This window comes from Schistocerca cancellata, chromosome 12, assembly GCF_023864275.1.
Source record: "Schistocerca cancellata isolate TAMUIC-IGC-003103 chromosome 12, iqSchCanc2.1, whole genome shotgun sequence".
Lineage (NCBI taxonomy): Eukaryota > Metazoa > Arthropoda > Insecta > Orthoptera > Acrididae > Schistocerca > Schistocerca cancellata.
Window position 1 is genome coordinate 116,214,632 of NC_064637.1, and position 19,958 is coordinate 116,234,589.

General features: G+C 45.7%; 1 protein-coding gene across 1 annotated transcript in view; it reads left to right on the forward strand.

Annotated features, from left to right (window-relative positions):
- Window positions 1-19,958, forward strand: part of LOC126109589 (glutamate-gated chloride channel) — a 519,836-nt gene that overhangs the window by 134,329 nt on the left and 365,549 nt on the right. The window lies entirely within an intron of this gene.

A 19,958-nucleotide genomic window follows, 5' to 3' on the forward strand; every position in this document is an offset into this window, starting at 1 on the left:
GTCGATGAATTTCAATTGGTTTCACACCACGCAAATTCAGAAAACGAATGACTGCACGCTGTTCAAGTAAGGAAAACGTTGCCATTTTAAGTATTTAAAACAGTTCTCATTCTCGCCGCTGGCGGTAAAATTCCATCTGCCGTACGGTGCTGCCATCTCTGGGACGTATTGACAATGAACACGGCCTCATTTTAAAACAATGCGCATGTTTCTATCTGTTTCCAGTCCGGAGAAAAAAAATCGGAGGCCTTAGAACTTGAATGCACCTCGTAATACGAAAAACGTATGTTTTTGTGGTTGTCCGGATACTTTTGATCACATATTGTATATTGGAAAAGCCCTGATGATGGTCCGAACTGAGAACAGCCAATACTAATCGAAAGAGGGTGAAGTTGCAGAGTAAAGCATTCATGTCGAATTAAATAAATGAGCCAGAAATACGTCGAAAAAGAAGAGAGGGCATATAAAATTTTCCGTCATACAATGACCCAAACACATATTATATTGTTTTTCGTCTTGCTACCCTCGGGTAAATATTTCCATTCCCTACTCATTATAAAACAGTGAAAGGGTACAGAATATAGTGTTAAGTAGCGTAGCTCCTTGGGAAGATTGGCGGAAAGCAAGATTCTCTTAGCCTACTTGGCTTGGAGGGGAATAGAGCAGAGCCCGTTCTGTTCATAATGTGCGCCAACTTGCCTGCGTGGCTAACGGCCAATCGTGGGCAGCTTAAGAGCGGAATGTGTAATCCTCTGGACTCTGCCACCACCAGTGATGCTGCCAACCGGAGGCATCTATCGATATTCAATCACGCCACGATGCACCAGCACGTCACACTTATCATACGCTCGATAATTCTGCAGCAGTCATTCTGTATGCCTGGTATAACACTGATCGACAAAGCTGCACTAGTGAACTTTCTGGTGATATCGCTTTATTGAACTGCTTGGAAAGGAGTCCTCACACGTTCAATAATATTGTCAAACTGTCAATATATTGAACGCCTGAGGGCGCGTAGTGACGTATTGTCAATACTGTAAATATTGACGAGCATATTAATGGACCTCGAAATATTCGAGTATTGTCAATACATACTGAACGTCTGTGGCCAAGTATTGACGGTTTGACAATATTCTCCACTGAGATGTTGACCAGCCACGTGGCGTTAGGTGCAATGCTTATTTTTCAATATGCCTCAGATTCAATTTTTATGGATTTTTTTAACACACAAGAATTTTAATAGGCCTTTGCAAGGGTAATCGTTGTATATGCCACTTTAGCATGCTTAACAGAGGATTCCCTATAAAACTGCTTACTTCATTAATTTGAAAATATACTGTAGATTTGTGTATTACATAGCAATTTGGAAAAACGCTCCCATTTCGATAAATAGGTCGTATAACTGCAATGTGTAGTAAAAAGTCTGCGAAATACACGTCAGTTTCACTAAATTATCACAAAGTGTAAAAAAAGTATGTTTCACCAGGCAGATATAACCACTTCAGAAGGTTTCAAAGAATTTTGTTATTGTTGTTGTTGTTGTGGTCTTCAGTCCTGAGACTGGTTTGATGCAGCTCTCTATCCTGTGCAAGCTTCTTCATCTCCCAGTACCTACTGCAACCTACATCCTTCTGAATCTGCTTAGTGTATTCATCTCTTGGTCTCCCTCTACGATTTTTACCCTCCACGCTGCCCTCCAATACTAAATTGGTGATCCCTTGATGCCTCAGAACATGTCCTACCAACCGATCCCTTCTTCTGGTCAAGTTGTGCCACAAACTTCTCTTCTCCCCAATCCTATTCAATACTTCCTCATTAGTTATGTGATCTACCCATCTAATCTTCAAGCGTTCTTCTGTAGCACCACATTTCGAAAGCTTCTATTCTCTTCTTGTCCAAACTATTTACCGTCCATGTTTCACTTCCATACATTGCTACACTCCATACAAATAATTTCAGAAACAACTTCCTGACACTTAAATCTATACTCGATGTTAACAAATTTCTCTTCTTCAGAAACGCTTTCCTTGCCATTGCCAGTCTACATTTTATATCCTCTCTGCTTCGGCCATCATCAGTTATTTTGCTCCCCAAATAGCAAAACTCCTTTACTACTTTAAGTGTCTCATTTCCTAATCTAATTCCCTCAGCATCACCCGACTTAGTTCGACTACATTCCAGCATCCTCGTTTTGCTTTTGTTGATGTTCATCTTATATCTTCCTTTCAAGACACTGTTCATTCCATTCAACTGCTCTTCCAAGTCCTTTGCTGTCTCTGACAGAATTACAATGTCATCGGCGAACCTCAGAGTTTTTATTTCTTCTCCTTGGATTTTAATACCTACTCCGAATTTATCTTTTGTTTCCTTTACTGCTTGCTCAATATACAGATTGAATAACATCGGGGAGAGGCTACAACCCTGTCTTACTCCCTTCCCAACCACTGCTTCCTTTTCACGCCCCTCGACTCTTATAACTGCCATCTGGTTTCTGTACAAATTGTAAATAGCCTTTCGCTCCCCGTATTTTACTCCGGCCACCTTTAGAATTTGAAAGAGAGTATTCCAGTCAACATTGTCAAAAGCTTTCTCTAAGTCTACAAATGCTAGAAACGTAGGTTTGCCTTTCCATAATCTTTCTTCTAAGATAAGTTGTAAGGTCAGTATTGCCTCACGTGTTCCAGTATTTCTACGGAATCCAAACTGATCTTCCCCGAGGTCAGCTTCTACTAGTTTTTCCATTCGTCTGTAAGGAATTCGTGTTAGTATTTTGCAGCTGTGGCTTATGAGACTGATTGTTCGGTAATTTTCACATCTGTCAACACCTGCTTTCTTTGGGATTGGAATTATTATATTCTTCTTGAAGTCTGAGGGTATTTCGCCTGTCTCATACATCTTGCTCACCAGATGGTAGAGTTTTGTCAGGACTGGCCCTCACATGACTGTCAGTAGTTCTAATGGAATGTTGTCTACTCCCGGGGCCTTTTTTTTTTTTACTTAGAACTTTCAGAGCTCTGTCAAATTCTTCACGAAATATCATATCTCCTACTTCATCTACATCTACATCCTCTTCCATTTCCATAATATTGCCCTCAAGTACATCGCCCTTGTATAGACCCTCCATATACTCCTTCCACCTTTCTGCCTTCCCTTCTTTGCTTAGAACTGGGTTGCCATCTGAGCTCTTGATATTCATACAAGTGGTTCTCTTCTCTGCAAAGGTCTCTTTAATTTTCCTGTAGGCAGTATCTATCTTACCCCTAGTGAGATAAGCCTCTACATCCTTACATTTGTCCTCTAGCCATCCCTGCTTAGCCATTTTGCACTTCCTGTCGATCTCATTTTTGAGACGTTTGTATTCCTTTTTGCCTGCTTCATTTACTGCATTTTTATATTTTCTCCTTTCATCAATTAAATTCAATATTTCTTCTGTTACACAAGAATTTCTACTAGCCCTCGTCTTTTTACCTACTTGATCCTCTGCTGCCTTCACTACTTCATCCCTCAGAGCTACAAATTCTTCTTCTACTCTATTTCTTCCCCCCATTCCTGTCAATTGTTCCCTTATGCTCTCCCTGAAACTCTGTACCACCTCTGGTTCTTTCAGTTTATCCAGGTCCCATCTCCTTAAATTCCCACGTTTTTGCAGTTTCTTCAGTTTTAATCTACAGGTCATAACCAATAGATTGTGGTCAGAGTCCACATCTGCCCCTGGAAACGAGCATTAGAATGACTTGCTGGTTGCCAGAAATGTCTGCTACTCCCAATCTCTTGTGGACTGCGATTTCCTCTCTCATTAACGTATTTTGCTTCTCTATTTTATCTTGAACAAACAGAATAACTTGATATACGATGCAGGGCTCATCGGAAAGGAATGTATCAAATCTTTCGGGCCCCTGATTCTGATTTCAGTCATTAAATTAACAGGTGAACAGTACCGCTCCTTTTTTTCCATCCTCGAATAAATTTCGTCTTTTTCATTGTTCTCCGCTGCTTGCAAGCTATAGCTAATATACAACTACTTCCCCATTAAAATTGCTACACTACGAAGATGACGTGCTACAGACGCGAAATTTAACTGACAGGAAGAAGATGCAGTTCTGTGCAAATGATTAGCTTTTCAGAGCATTCACACAATGTGGGCAACGGTGGCGACACCTACAACGTGATGACATGAGGAAAGTTTCCAACCGATTTCTCATACACAAACAGCAGTTGACCGGCATTGCCTTGTGAAACGTTGTTGTGATGCCTCGTGTAAGGAGGAGAAATGCGTACCATCACGGCTCTGACTTTGATAAAGGTCGGATTGTAGCCTATCGCGATTGCGGTTTATCGTATCGCGATATTGCTGCTCGCATTGGTCGAGATACAATGACTGTTAGCAGAAAATGGAATCGGTGGGTTCAGGAGGGTAATACGGAAGGTCGTGCTGGATCCCAACGGCCTCGTATCACTAACAGTCGAGATGATAGGCATCTTATCCGCATGGCTATAACGGACCATGCAGCCACGTCTCGATCCCTGAGTCAACAGATGGAGACGTTTGCAAGACAACAACCATCTGCACGAACAGTTCGACGACGTTTGCAGCAGCCATGGACTGTCAGCTCGGAGACCATGGCTGCGGTTACCCTTGACGATGCATCAGAGACAGGAGCGCCTGCGATGGTGTACTCAACGACGAAACTGGGTGCACGAATGGCAAAACGTCATTTTTTTCGAACGAATCCAGGTTCTGTTTACAGCATCATTATGGTCGCATCCGGGTTTAGCGATATAGCTGTGAACGTACATTGGAAGCGTGTATTCGTCATCGCTATACTGGCGTATCACCCGGCGTGATGGTATGGGGTGCTATTGGTTACACGTCTCGGTCACCTCTTGTTCGCAACGACGGCACTTTGAACAGTGGAAGTTACATTTCAGATGTGTTACGACCCGTGGCTGTACCCTTTATTCGATCCCTGCGAAACCCTACATTTCAGCAGGATAATGCGCGACCGCATGTTGCAGGTCCTTGTCGGGCCTTTCTGGATACAGAAAATGTTCGATTGCTGCCCTGGCAAGCACATTCTCCCGATCTCTCACCAATTGAAAACGTATCGTCAATGGTGGCCGAGCAACTGTGTAAGAGGTCCGAGCAGATGTAATTTCGATGTATTGCTCATGCGATGCCTGCGATATGCACGGTATAAGAAAATCGCTGACCAGAGAGCAGTGTTGACTGAGTAGCTGTAGCAGCAAGTTGTTGCTAGTGGCTAGTCTGCAGTGGACGGGTATAAGTGTATCGTGTTGGCTGGGCCGGTCGCGGTGCAGCGATGCCGGGGCCTGAGTATTACTGTATAAGGTAAAAAGCAGCCTCGCGCATATCTAGTAATGTTATCTGAACTCCCATGTAAATGTTTTAAAAATATCCTAATAATAATCTTTCTCATATAAAGTAATTTTTAACAAGCATTCATTTCAATTTAAAGAATTTACTAATTTCTCCAATCCATGAGCATTCTGATTGTTGCAAAAGAAAAATCAGTTGCTTCCTTTCATAAATGACAAATCTATCGGCCAGCATTGCACAGGGCTGTGCTAAAAAAAAAAAAAATTATTGTAAGAGCAGATATATATGCGTTATCCGACGACTTCATGGAGGTAAGAATTTTTCTCTTTTTATTCAGAATGATCTTTCAGGACCATGACGCAGCACTGCTGACGTCCAAAATTTACCAGGTTAAATTCACAGTCAATTATTGAAAGGTTATAAGTGAGCGACAATTTAATTGAGAGGTTTAGGAATTTTTCTGTTTTGAGGTTACACTAAAATGATAACGAAATTTTGTGGGGAGGTAAAAATGGGAAAGAATTTTGTAGGGAGGTTACAAATGTGAAAGAAAGAATTTTGTGGGGAGGTTACAACTGACTCGTCATTATACGCCAGTCACTACTGTTGATGAACTGTGGTATCGTGTTGAAGCTGCATGGGCAGCTGTAGGTGTACACGCCATCCAAGCTCTGTTTGACTCAATGGCAGGCGTATCAAGGCCGTTGTTACGGCCAGAGGTGGTTGTTTTGGGTACTCATTTCTCAGGATCTATGCTCCCAAATTGCTTGAAAATGTAATCACATGTCAGTTCTAGTATAATATATTTGTCCAATCAATATCCGTTTATCATCTGTATTTTTTTCTTGGTGTAGTAATTTTAATGGGCAGTAGTGTAGCTGCAACACACGCTTTCTTTCGGGTGTTCGAAATCTTAACCTTGTAAAACCGCGTTGTCAGCTGAGCATTTTTGTTATTGTTATTGATAGTGTGAGTTCGCTTCAGTATATTGTCGCTTTAACATACGAGAATTGTCAACAAATATTGAACGTGTGCAGTGCCCTTAACTAAGAGAATTTCATCTTCTGCGCTATCAACTCTGAACCTCCAAAACGCTCCACAGTCTGGCAGCGGTAGGTTCGATGTCGTCAGCAACCGAGTAGACCAGGAGCCTCCGAGAGCAAAAGGTCGGATTTCTTTCCCGGAAAAGTAACCTGAGAACGGACTGGAGAGGGGCGATGAGGGAAGGTGAAAGGCAAGGCGGTGCCAGAGACTTCGGCCGCGGCAGGGGGGGGGGGGGGGGGCGGAGCAGCGGCGTACAGCCAGCGCGGAGCGACCCCCGCTTTTGTGGCGTATTGAGCGGGTCGGCCTCCCACAAGTTTCCCCTGGGCGCCAATTAGGGACGCCTTGTAGACCTGCGGCAGAAAAGTTCCGCGGCTGCAATTACCAGGGGCCCGCGGTCTGCGGCCGGCACCTAGGCGGGCCGCGTAGCAGGAGGGCCGTCGTTCTCTCCAGCTCAGAAAGCCATCTCACTGTGGTGGCAGCCGATGATACTAACACCAGCGGCAGCGTAGAATACACTCCTGGAAATTGAAATAAGAACACCGTGAATTCATTGTCCCAGGAAGGGGAAACTTTATTGACACATTCCTGGGGTCAGATACATCACATGATCACACTGACAGAACCACAGGCACATAGACACAGGCAACAGAGCATGCACAATGTCGGCACTAGTACAGTGTATATCCACCTTTCGCGGCAATGCAGGCTGCTATTCTCCCATGGAGACGATCGTAGAGATGCTGGATGTAGTCCTGTGGAACGGCTTGCCATGCCATTTCCACCTGGCGCCTCAGTTGGACCAGCGTTCGTGCTGGACGTGCAGACCGCGTGAGACGACGCTTCATCCAGTCCCAAACATGCTCAATGGGGGACAGATCCGGAGATCTTGCTGGCCAGGCTAGTTGACTTACACCTTCTAGAGCACGTTGGGTGGCACGGGATACATGCGGACGTGCATTGTCCTGTTGGAACAGCAAGTTCCCTTGCCGGTCTAGGAATGGTAGAACGATGGGTTCGATGACGGTTTGGATGTACCGTGCACTATTCAGTGTCCCCTCGACGATCACCAGTGGTGTACGGCCAGTGTAGGAGATCGCTCCCCACACCATGATGCCGGGTGTTGGCCCTGTGTGCCTCGGTCGTATGCAGTCCTGATTGTGGCGCTCAACTGCACGGCGCCAAACACGCAAACGACCATCATTGGCACCAAGGCAGAAGCGACTCTCATCGCTGAAGACGACACGTCTCCATTCGTCCCTCCATTCACGCCTGTCGCGACACCACTGGAGGCGGGCTGCACGATGTTGGGGCGTGAGCGGAAGACGGCCTAACGGTGTGCGGGACCGTAGCCCAGCTTCATGGAGACCGTTGCGAATGGTCCTCGCCGATACCCCAGGAGCAACAGTGTCCCTAATTTGCTGGGAAGTGGCGGTGCGGTCCCCTACGGCACTGCGTAGGATCCTACGGTCTTGGCGTGCATCCGTGCGTCGCTGCGGTCCGGTCCCAGGTCGACGGGCACGTGCACCTTCCGCCGACCACTGGCGACAACATCGATGTACTGTGGAGACCTCACGCCCCACGTGTTGAGTAATTCGGCGGTACGTCCACCCGGCCTCCCGCATGCCCACTATACGCCCTCGCTCAAAGTCCGTCAACTGCACATACGGTTCACGTCCACGCTGTCGCGGCATGCTACCAGTGTTAAAGACTGCGATGGAGCTCCGTATGCCACGGCAAACTGGCTGACACTGACGGCGGCGGTGCACAAATGCTGCGCAGCTAGCGCCATTCGACGGCCAACACCGCGGTTCCTGGTGTGTCCGCTGTGCCGTGCGTGTGATCATTGCTTGTACAGCCCTCTCGCAGTGTCCGGAGCAAGTATGGTGGGTCTGACACACCGGTGTCAATGTGTTCTTTTTTTCCATTTCCAGGAGTGTACACCACTGTAAAGAGACGCAGGAGGGCGCTTGGTGCAGGCAGTGGCAAACAAATACAATGAGGTGACTGAAGTGATGGGCTAGCAATGTGCGCATACTCTGTAGAGACGGCGGTGGTATCAGGTACACAAGGTATAAAAGGGCACTGCGTAGGCACAGGTTCGTGTGAAAAAGTTTCTACCGTATCTTCTTTCGTCGTCGGCGTTGTCGTTGTTGCCGTGAGGCACCGTTATACCAAGTGGAAAGGCGGGTCGATCTTACAAGGAGACGGCACGAGCGTGGGGTCGGGGATTTCTCCGAAATTTTGTGTGGTGGAAGAGGACCCCTAACACCTCACGTGGTTAAAATATTAGGACGCACTACCCGGAAAATCCCGGGAAAAATCGATCCAAAGTTTCTTAGATGCCTTATGAGCATAAAATGTTAGTGCATTGCCGAGCCGCCGTCTGGCCTACATGTTTAGGGCTCGTACTCTTACGCCAGAGGTATCCGGTTCGATTCCTCCTCTGGCACTTTTTTTCCTTCTGTTTCATTTTCTTTTGTTATTCCACCAATTATTCAGAAAGTTTCACAAACCTACATTATCTTTAACAAATTAGTTACATTGTTGAATAAAAATCATTTTCTTTTTGTCCAACAACACAGTTCATGGCGGTAGGTTTTCCATTTTTCATTGTAAGGTATATAAGGAGAATCATTGGGTTTTTAGTCAGAATAACAAATTCGATTGGGAAATATTCAATTTAGCAATAATTTTTGCGACATCTTGCGAAACATATAAAAGAGGATTTTTTTACAATCACAGGGCATTTGCAATAAATCTGTACAAAAATATGCCCCATTAACATTTACGAAAATGTTTTGAGTTTCTGATAATTTTGAGGCAAACCAGGCATATTGAATCATGTCTCGGAATATTGGTGACGATAACTGATGGTGAATTATAGAATGAATTTTTATACAGTCTTCCCGGGAATTAATTTCACGGTTCTCCTCTAACAATGCGCTGCAATTTTGCAAGCAACAGAAGAAAAAAAAAGTGCCGGAGGAGGAATCGAACCCGAGACCTCTGGCGTAAGGATCCGAGCGCTATGTAGGCCACACGGCGGCTCGCAAATGGACAAACATTTTACACTCATAAGGCATCCAAGAAACTTTGGATCGATTTTTCTTGGGATTTTCCGAGTAGTGCGTCCTAATATTTTAACCACGTGAGGTGTTAGTGGTCCTCTTTCACCACACAAAATTTCGGAGAAATCCCGGACCCCACGGTCGTGCCGTCTCCTTGTCAGAGCACGACATATGGTAGCCTTAAGTCATTGACAACACACAACGGTCACGGTAGCAGCTGATTCCAGAATAGCTGCAGTAGTTAGGATCTACGAACTACCCCCTCTTGACCAGGTCCCCAAAACTTAACTCGTAACGAGATCCCTTCGAAACAAATTGTCATAAAGATTGTTTATAAGGGCTTCCTACAACGATAACAAATGATACAGTTTATGGAATAATAATAGATACGACCAAACTGTCTTGTTTCTTCTGTTTCATTTAACGTAACTTTGTTCACAGTTTTATTTCGCATTCACCACTCATTCACACTCTGATGTGGAGTATATGCGAGTGTCTGAACCCTAACTCCCAAGTTCCATCGAAACCCTTTGATGAACAGTTTTGATTGCTCGACCCCGACAGTCAATGATAATGGTTATTTTGTAATTGACTCTTCTAGTTTAGCCACCACCCTCCACGAATGTTTGTTAGGCATAAGACTTTTCTCTCCGGTCTGCTATTATTAAGGGTTCGCGTAAAAGTTAACGTTTTTCTCCTTTTCATAAACTGGAGCCAGCTCCCCGCGATATAATTTTTAAAAAAACGGTCTCAATACCGCGTCCCTCATGAGATGCGTATAGATTTATTCCGGAATTGACCGCCCTGTAGGTGCACTCAGTTTAATGACCACACTTCGCTATCGAAATTTAACCGACGGGAAGAAGATGTTGTGATACGCAAATGATTAGTTTTTCAGAGCATTCACACAAGCTTGGCGCCGGTGGCGACACCTACAACGTGCTGACATGAGGAAAGTTTCCAACCGATTTCTCATACACAAACAACAGTTGACTGGCGTTGCCTGGTGAAACGTTGTTGTGATGCCTCGTGTAAGGAGGAGAAACGCGTACCATCACGTTACCGACTTTGCAGCATATCGCGATTGCGGTATATCGTATCGCGACATTGCTCCTAGCGTTGGTCGAGATCCAATGCCTGTTAGCAGAATATGGAATCGGTGGGTTCAGGAGCGTAATACGGAACGCCGTGCTGGATCCCAAGGGCCTCGTATCACTAACAGTCTAGATGACAGGCATCTTATCCGCATGGCTGTGACGGATCGTGCAGCCACGTCTCGATCGCTGAGTCAACAGATGGGGACGTTTGCAAGACAACAACCATCTGCACGAACAGTTCGACGACGTTTGCAGCAGCATGGACTATCAGCTCGGAGACCATGGCTGCGGTTACCCTTGACGCTGCATCACAGGCAGTAGCGCCTGCGATTGTGTACTCAACGACGAACTTGGGTGCACGAATGGCAAAATGTCTTTTTTTCGGATGAATCCAGGTTCTGTTTACAGCATCATGATGGTCGCATCCGTGTTTGGCGACATCGCGGTGAACACACATTGGAAGCGTGTATTCATCATCGCCATACCGGCGTATCACCCAGCGTGATGGTGTGGGGTGCCATTGGTTACACTTCTCGGTCTCCTCTTGTTCGCATTGACGGCACTTTGAACAGTGGAAGTTACATTTCAGATGTGTTACGACCCGTGGCTGTACCCTTCATTCGATCCCTGCGAAACCGTGCATTTCAACAGGATAATGCACGGTCGCATGTTGCAGGTCCTGTACGGGCCTTTCTGTATATGGAAAATGATCGACTGCTGCCCTGGTCAGCACATTCTCCAGATCTCTCACCAATTGCAAACATCTGGTTAATGTGGCCGAGCAACAGGCTCGTCACAATACACTAGTCACTACTGTTGATGAACTGTGGTATCGTGTTGAAGCTGCATGGGCTGCTGTAGCTGTACACGCCATCCAAGCTCTGTTTGTCTCAATGCCCAGGCGTATCAAGACCGTTATTACGGCCAGAGGTGGTTCTTCTGGGTACTGATTTCTCAGGATCTATGTACCCAAATTGCGTGAAAATGTAATCACATTCCCAATATCCTCGATATTGCAACAGTTGTTGGTCAGCTTGCCTCAGGGTAGGCTACAACGGCTCTGACACCATTCCCAATCGAATGAGTGCATGCACTAAGGCCAGAAGTGATACTACCTCACGGTGATAAGTGGACTGATGCTGCTAACTTCTTAGTAAATTTGACTCGATGTTGTAATCACTGATATAACATCACACTTTTCAACCCTGAAAATTTTATTTTGTTTTGTGTCCCCCCCGACCTCCTTCTGGGTGCGTCACTTTTTTTCTGGCAGTATAAAACGAGCATGGAAAGTTTGTTCCGAGCACTTTCTACATCAAAGCGAAAGTTTCTTAAGCATTAATGCCAGCGTTTCTTTTTTCTACCTTTGCTAGTTGCTCTCACTGCGCTGTACCGTAATGAGCGCCGGTTCAGTGTAATAACACTGTGGCTCGTTTCCTCCTGCTGCTGCTAGCGTCGTCCTTAAATAATGCCCTTTCTGCAGTTTTCTAGACTGCACTGGTTCAGCCACGCTCGCAACGGAGCTTTCTGACTGTTGCACGCAGTTGCTGGCAGTTGAATAATGTAGTTCGTAATCAGCACGCACGCTGTATTCGTGACTCTATGAAATTCTAAAACGTAGTTTCTTCCGTTGGAACTTAAATTCTTCCCCTGTAGCTAAACAGTCATCTCTTCTTTCTGCTATGCGGCGGATCTTGTGATGTCATCTGAGGAGATAGTCTGGAAATATGAGAGAGCGGTACGCTGACTCTAAGCCTGTCCATATCGCATCCCAGTGACGTTATATGGCGAAGGACGACATGGCGGTCGGTCGCCATCGTGCGGTAGTCCGATCCTGACCGCGGACTTTTTTATTTATGGTAGAAGAAAGTAAAGGTAAAAAAAGGCTATAATGTGAACAGCTATCTAGATCAGAACTATTTCACTAGTAATTTATCATGAGGTATTTTTCTCTGTTTCGGAATGCGAAAAATACTGACCGGCCCCAAGTCTGCATTACAGATAGATGAAAGAATAGATGTAAGAACACGAGAGGCATTACTGAATCTACGACTTATTTTAGGAAATATGTTGAAGACAGGCAAACCTACCACCATAATATTTGTAGATTTAGAGAAATCCGTTGGCAGCATGGACTGGACTACAATCTTCTAAATTCTGAAGATAGCACGGGTAAAATAAAGGGAACAGAAGGTCACTGATAACTTGTACAGAAACCAGACTGTAGTTATAATAGTTGAAGGACATAAATGGAAGCAGTGATTGCGAAGGGAGGGAGACAATGTTGTGGCCTCTCCACGATGTTATTCAACCTGTAAATTGAGCAAACTATGAAGGAAACCAAAGAAAAATTTAGAGAAGAGATTAAAGTTGAGGGAGAAGAAATAAAATCTTTGAGGTTTGCCGATGACATTGTATTTCTGTCAGAGACAGCAAAGGACTTGGAGGAGCAGCTGAACGGAGTTGACAGTGTCTTGAAAAGAGGTTATAAGATGATTGTCAACAAAGCAAAACAAGGATAATAGAATGCAGCAGAAGGAAATCAGGCAACGCTGAGGGAACTAGATTAAGAAATGAGATACAAATGTGGTTGATCACTTTTGGTGTCTGGGCGGCAAAATAATCGATGACGGCCGAAATAAAGACGATATGAAATGCAGTCTGGCAATCACAAAAAAAGCATTGAGAAAAAGGCAAATTTGTTAACACCCAATATAAAATTAGATGTTTTTAAATTTTTCCTCTGGAGTGTAGCTTTTCATTGGTGTGCAACGTGGGCTGTAAGTAAATCAGATAATAAGAGAATAGAAGCTTTTGAAATGTGCTGCTACAGAAGAATGCTGGAGATTAGATGGGTAGATCGAATAAGTAAGGAAGAGCCACTGAATATAAATGCGGAAAAATAAATTTATGTCGTAGTTTCACTAAAAAGAAACGGTTCGGTTGATAGGGCACATTCTGAGACATCAAGTGATCAGAAATTTAGTACTAGAAAGAAGTGTGAAGTGTAAAAATGGTAGAGGGAGACCAAGAGATCAATATAGTAAGCAGATTCAGAAGGATGTAGATTGCAGTATTTATTCAGGAATGAAGAGGGTTGCACAGAATAGAGCAGCATGGACAGCTACATCAAACCAGTCTACGGACTGAATACCGCAACAACAACAACGTTGCGAAAAGATTTTTATATGGCTATATAAGTGTCTCCGAGTAATACCACTTTTCTGGCTGTAAGCAGTGTATCAGAAAAGAAATGGTTCAAGTGGACATGACCTTCCACTAAAAAATAGTTCTGCTTGTAAAGTTTCACGTAGCTTTGTGTAAAGGATGAAATTTACCTCAGGCCTTAAATTTTTGTTTGAAATATTTGCCTTTTACGTTTGTTTTGTTATGCAAACCTACTTTTCTTGCTGAACTGCATTTTATTTCTCCCAGATGCCAACCAAAAACGCGAACAACTGCAAGTAATCACTTACTTATGTTAAAAAAGGAGACGTGAACTGTTTTATTATCTACAAATAGCATGTTTCAAAACAGAACTGTATCATTCCATATTCCACTGATGATGGCTTAAAATGAAAAAGGCGAAACATGTCTGGGAGCAATAAAACACAGTGCAGCAAGAAAAGCAGGTTTTTATTTACAAAACCGAAGATCTTGTGTGTTTGTGAAATACTTGGAAATACATTGCGACTTTGTCGGTATCCATACTTCTGTTCCGATATCATCGGTGCAACGATACAAGCATAGGTGTTCGTATCGCTACCAAATATTGTATCGAATCTCGGTACCGGAACATCCCTAACGAGAACCCCCCCCCCCGCCCCCGCAAAGTGTAGAGAAACTCTTATCTCACCAAAAACCATTGTTGGGCAGGTCGCCAATGTCCTAAACGAAGTAAACACGTGTCAGTGCTACCCAATTGGAGGACTGTTCTCTTGTTTTTAATTTCACTTAATTCACCGATTACACTCACTGAAAAAAATTGAACAAAGCGGTCTGTGGTTAAGCGTGCAGGATATCGCGCCCAGAGACAGTTAACGTGAACGTTTTCTGGGTGCGACGCCGTCAACGTTTGGACCACAGTTGCTGCCTTGATCTGGATCTCTTCAGAGACCGGTAATTGACCCAGGGGTACCCTACTGCAACTGAGGCCGAAATGTTTTTTTATCTTTTCTTTTACAATGTGATGCCGTAGCACACCCAGAAAACTTTTTATGCTTTAACGACCACCGACCTAAATGAGCACTACAAGGTATCCTAAAAAAAGCAGCATGTTTTTCATTTTTGAAAGCATTATTATTTATTCGTGTACATAAATATTATCCCCTTTAAAACAATCCCCATTACGTATTAGGCACACACAATTAACCCAGAAATTTTAACAATCCCCAAAACACTTCTATCGTATACGAATTTCAGGAAAATCGCTAATTTTTTAGAACATTTTCCAGAAAAAAGCGATTAAGAACTTTTCGCGATTTTTGCTAGCAACGTGTCCCTCTTATATATTATGTATACATTTATATACCAGTGGCCGGACTTAGGGGTAGCGTTTATCTGTCAGCGATGCGTTTTAATGGCATCAAAAGTTGTAAAAGTACGGCTATTTGAGATTCCCTATATTTTAGGGAACCTTAAGTCACATGGGACATGTCCTAAGAATAAGTAAATTGGAACACCTTTACATTATTGTTTACGGCCAAAAATAAACTCACAAACAACGGAGTGTGACCAGATGCAGTATCGTGATGCGAAACCCACGAACTGTTTCGCCCCAAATCCTGGCGTTTTTTCCGATGGCTTCAGTTAAACGGCGTTGAATTCGCAACCACTACTCCTTATTGATCGTTAGACGCTGTGACAAGAACCCGTGGTATTTTTAGATCCTGTGACAAGAACCCGTGGTACACTGTGGCGCTAAAAATCGCTGAACGCAGTGTGCGTAACCTCCACAATTTACCGCGTTTGTCGAGCTTTTTTTCGGTCTTGGCGATTCAGAATGCTTCTACTAGGACGACTGCGCCTTGTTTTATCCGTAAATCCTTGTATCATTTTCTCTTCTGACAAGCCACAGTAGTTCTTCATCGACGCTGATTTCATCCAGAGACTCCTCAGCAACTTGCATTCGACGCTAATTTTTTGCTCGAAATTCAACCATTTTGCAACAAATTTTGTTGCCACATCTTCAATACCCAAAACAGCCGAAAAAGTAACCTGGCATGATGTAAACGGTACGCTAACATCATTAGCTACTACCGTGACTGTGATTCGAATATACACTCCTGGAAATTGAAATAAGAACACCGTGAATTCATTGTCCCGGGAAGGGGAAACTTTATTGACACATTCCTGTGGTCAGATACATCACATGATCACACTGACAGAACCACAGGCACATAGACACAGGCAACAGAGCATGCACAATGTCGCCACTAGTACACTGTATATCCACCTTTCGCAGCAATGCAGGCTGCTATTCTCCCATGGAGACGATCGTAGAGATTCTGGATGTAGTCCTGTGGAACGGCTTGCCATGCAATTTCCACCTGGCGCCTCAGTTGGACCAGCGTTCGTGCTGGACGTGCAGACCGCGTGAGACGACGCTTCATCCAGTCCCAAACATGCTCAATGGGGGACAGATCCGGAGATCTTGCTGGCCAGGGTAGTTGACTTACACCTTCTAGAGCATGTTGGGTGGCACGGGATACATGCGGACGGGCATTGTCCTGTTGGAACAGCAAGTTCCCTTGCCGGTCTAGGAATGGTAGAACGATGGGTTCGATGACGGTTTGGATGTACCGTGCACTATTCAGTGTCCCCTCGACGATCACCAGTGGCGTACGGCCAGTGTAGGAGATCCCTCCCCACACCATGATGCCGGGTGTTGGCCCTGTGTGCCTCGGTCGTATGCAGTCCTGATTGTGGCGCTCACCTGCACGGCGCCAAACACGCATACGACCATCATTGGCACCAAGGCAGAAGCGACTCTCATCGCTGAAGACGACACGTCTCCATTCGTCCCTCCATTCACGCCTGTCGCGACACCACTGGAGGCGGGCTGCACGATGTTGGGGCGTGAGCGGAAGACGGCCTAACGGTGTGCGGGACCGTAGCCCAGCTTCATGGAGACCGTTGCGAATGGTCCTCGCCGATACCCCAGGAGCAACAGTGTCCCTAATTTGCTGGGAAGTGGCGGTGCGGTCCCCTACGGCACTGCGTAGGATCCTACGGTCTTGGCGTGCATCCGTGCGTCGCTGCGGTCCGGTCCCAGGTCGACGGGCACGTGCACCTTCCGCCGACCACTGGCGACAACATCGATGTACTGTGGAGACCTCACGCCCCACGTGTTGAGCAATTCGGCGGTACGTCCACCCGGCCTCCCGCATGCCCACTATACGCCCTCGCTCAAAGTCCGTCAACTGCACATACGGTTCACGTCCACGCTGTCGCGGCATGCTACCAGTGTTAAAGACGGCGATGGAGCTCCGTATGCCACGGCAAACTACTGACACTGACGACGGCGGTGCACAAATGCTGCGCAGCTAGCGCCATTCGACGGCCAACACCGCGGTTCCTGGTGTGTCCGCTGTGCCGTGCGTGTGATCATTGCTTGTACAGCCCTCTCGCAGTGTCCGGAGCAAGTATGGTGGGTCTGACACACCGGTGTCAATGTGTTCTTTTTTCCATTTCCAGCAGTGTAGATTCTAACCTAACGTAACCTAACCTAACGTCGTCGACCCCGGCGAACACTGACGAATGGGCTCGGAAGCGCCGTGACAAAGCTGTCGGCCGATGTTATCGGGCAGCCTCTGGTGCAGCGTCTGACGACCGCTGTCGGTGGCACTGTGAGCGCAACCTAACACTGTACAGATCCCTTTCAGACGTCTTTAGGAACACACGTATATGAAAAACTAAAATAATTTTACACTACTGGCCATGAAGATTGCTACACCACGAAATACGCGAAATTTAACCGACAGGAAGAACATGCTGTGATATGCAAATGAGTAGCTTTTCACAGCATTCACACAAGCTTGGCGCCGGTGGCGACACCTACAACTTGCTGACATGAGGAAAGTTTCCAACCGATTTCACATCCACAAACAGCAGTTGACCGGCGTTGCCTGGTGATACGTTGTTGTGATGCCTCGTGTAAGGAGGAGAAATGCGTACCATCACGTTTCCGACTTTGATAAAGGTCGGATTGTAGCCTATGGCGATTGCGGTTTGTCGTATCGTGACATTGCTGCTCGCGTTGGTCGAGATCCAATGACTGTTAGCAGAATATGGAATCGGTGGGTTCAGGAGGGTAATACGGAACGCCGTGCTGGATCCCAACGGCCTCGCATAACTAGCAGTCGACATGACAGGCATCTTATCCGCATAGATGTAACGGATCGTGCAGCCACGTCTCGATCGCTAAGTCAACAGGTGGGGACGTTTGAAAGAACAGTTCGACGACGTTTGCAGCAGCATGGACTATCAGCTCGGAGACCATGCCTACGGTTACCCCTGACGCTGCATCACAGACAAAAGCGCCTGCGATGGTGTACTCAACGACGAACCTGGGTGCACGAATGGCGAAACATCATTTTTTCGGATGAATCTAGGTTCTGTTTACGGCGTCATGATGGTCGCATCCGTGTTTGGCGACATCGCGGTGAACGCACGTTGGAAGCGTGTATTCGTCATCGCCATACTGGCGTATCACCCGGCGTGATGGTATGGGATGCCATTGGTTACACGTCTCGGTCACCTCTTGTTGGCATTGACGGCACTTTGAACAGTGGACGTTACATTTCAGATGTGTTACGACTCGTGGCTCTACCCTTCATTCGACCCCTGCGAAACCCTACATTTCAGCAGGGTAATGTACGACCGCATGTTGCAGGTCCTGTACGGGCCTTTCTGGATACAGAAAATGTTCGACAGCTGCCCTGGCCAGCAATTTCTCCAGATCTCTCACCAATTGAAAACGTCTGGTCAATGGTGGCCGAGCAACTGGCTCGTCACAATACGCCAGTGGCTACTCTTGATGAACTGTGGTATCGTGTTGAAGCTGCACGGGCAGCTGTACCTGTACACGCCATCGAAGCTCTGTTTGACTCAATGCCCAGGCGTATCAAAGCCGTTATTACGGCCAGAGATGGTTGTTCTGGGTACTGATTTCTCAGGATCTATGCACTCAAATTGCGTGAAAATGTTATCACATGTCAGTTGTAGTATAATATATTTGTCTAATGAATACTCGTTTATCATCTGCATTTCTTCGTGGTGTAGCAATTTTAATGGCCAGTAGTGTAAAATACGTTTATATTTTTAAAAAAAAGGAAGGAAGGAGAAGAACCCTGTCTCCCTAGGAGGTCTAAAACTTCCAGTGTCGCGCTTACATTTTGGTATGAAGTGGAAATAGAGTGTGTGTAAGAGCTGTTGATGAACAGAGGTTGTTTGCTAAAGAGTCGAGCGAGCTGCGTCAGTCAGCGAGCGGCCGACCGCAACGTTCGCTGTCGATATTGCAGTAATGGAGCGCTCCGAACGGCATTAGCATAGCAAGCGACCGGGCTCCGGAAAGAGGCGGGGGGAGGGGCAGGGAGTGTTGGCGCCCTGCCAGGCTGCGTGGCGCCCCTGGGCACTGGGACCCAACTGGCACACGCGGGCACACACGCAGCAGCAGCAGGACGCCAACGTCTGCGATAAGCCCCGCTGCACCGTGTACGGATCCGTAATTCCTTGTGGTGCAGATAAAAACGTCATCAACGAAGCAATTTAATAGCAGGTATATGAGAAATATGCCAACATCTCTCACATCTACAGCCGTACGCCTCAAGCCATCCTACAGTGCGCTCCGCAGGGCCCTATCCACCTCTCCAAAGAGCAGTGATATAGATAGTAGGGTCAGCGGCATTTAGAAGTATGTGTCCGCTAAGTTATTCCCCCTCTTAATCGTTATCTGCTGTAGAATGGATCCATTAAAAAAAAAAAAAACTCGCCCGTTGTTTGGATAAAAGCACACGTCACAGTCGTCTACATTCAAGACTGGCTGAAAAAGTCAGCGGTACTTGGCGCATGGTCATAGCGTTTAACAATCCCCTCTCTTACCAGTACGTGTGCTCCACCCTCCAAATAAATACGAGGCTCGTTCAGTAAGTAATGACCCACATTCCTTTAAAAATCCATTAATATACATAGACAAACCTCCTTTGTTTTTTGTTTCAGTCTTTGATCACAATATGAATTCTTTAGACGATGACCGGTTTCAGTCCGTAATGACCATCCTCAGATCTACAATATACAAATATATACAGCTAGTGAGCAGTGTGTCTTTCAACATAATACAGCAATACATATCACAAGATACTATCATACAACCAGGGAGATGTGCAAAAAATACGGTAAAACGTACCTTTT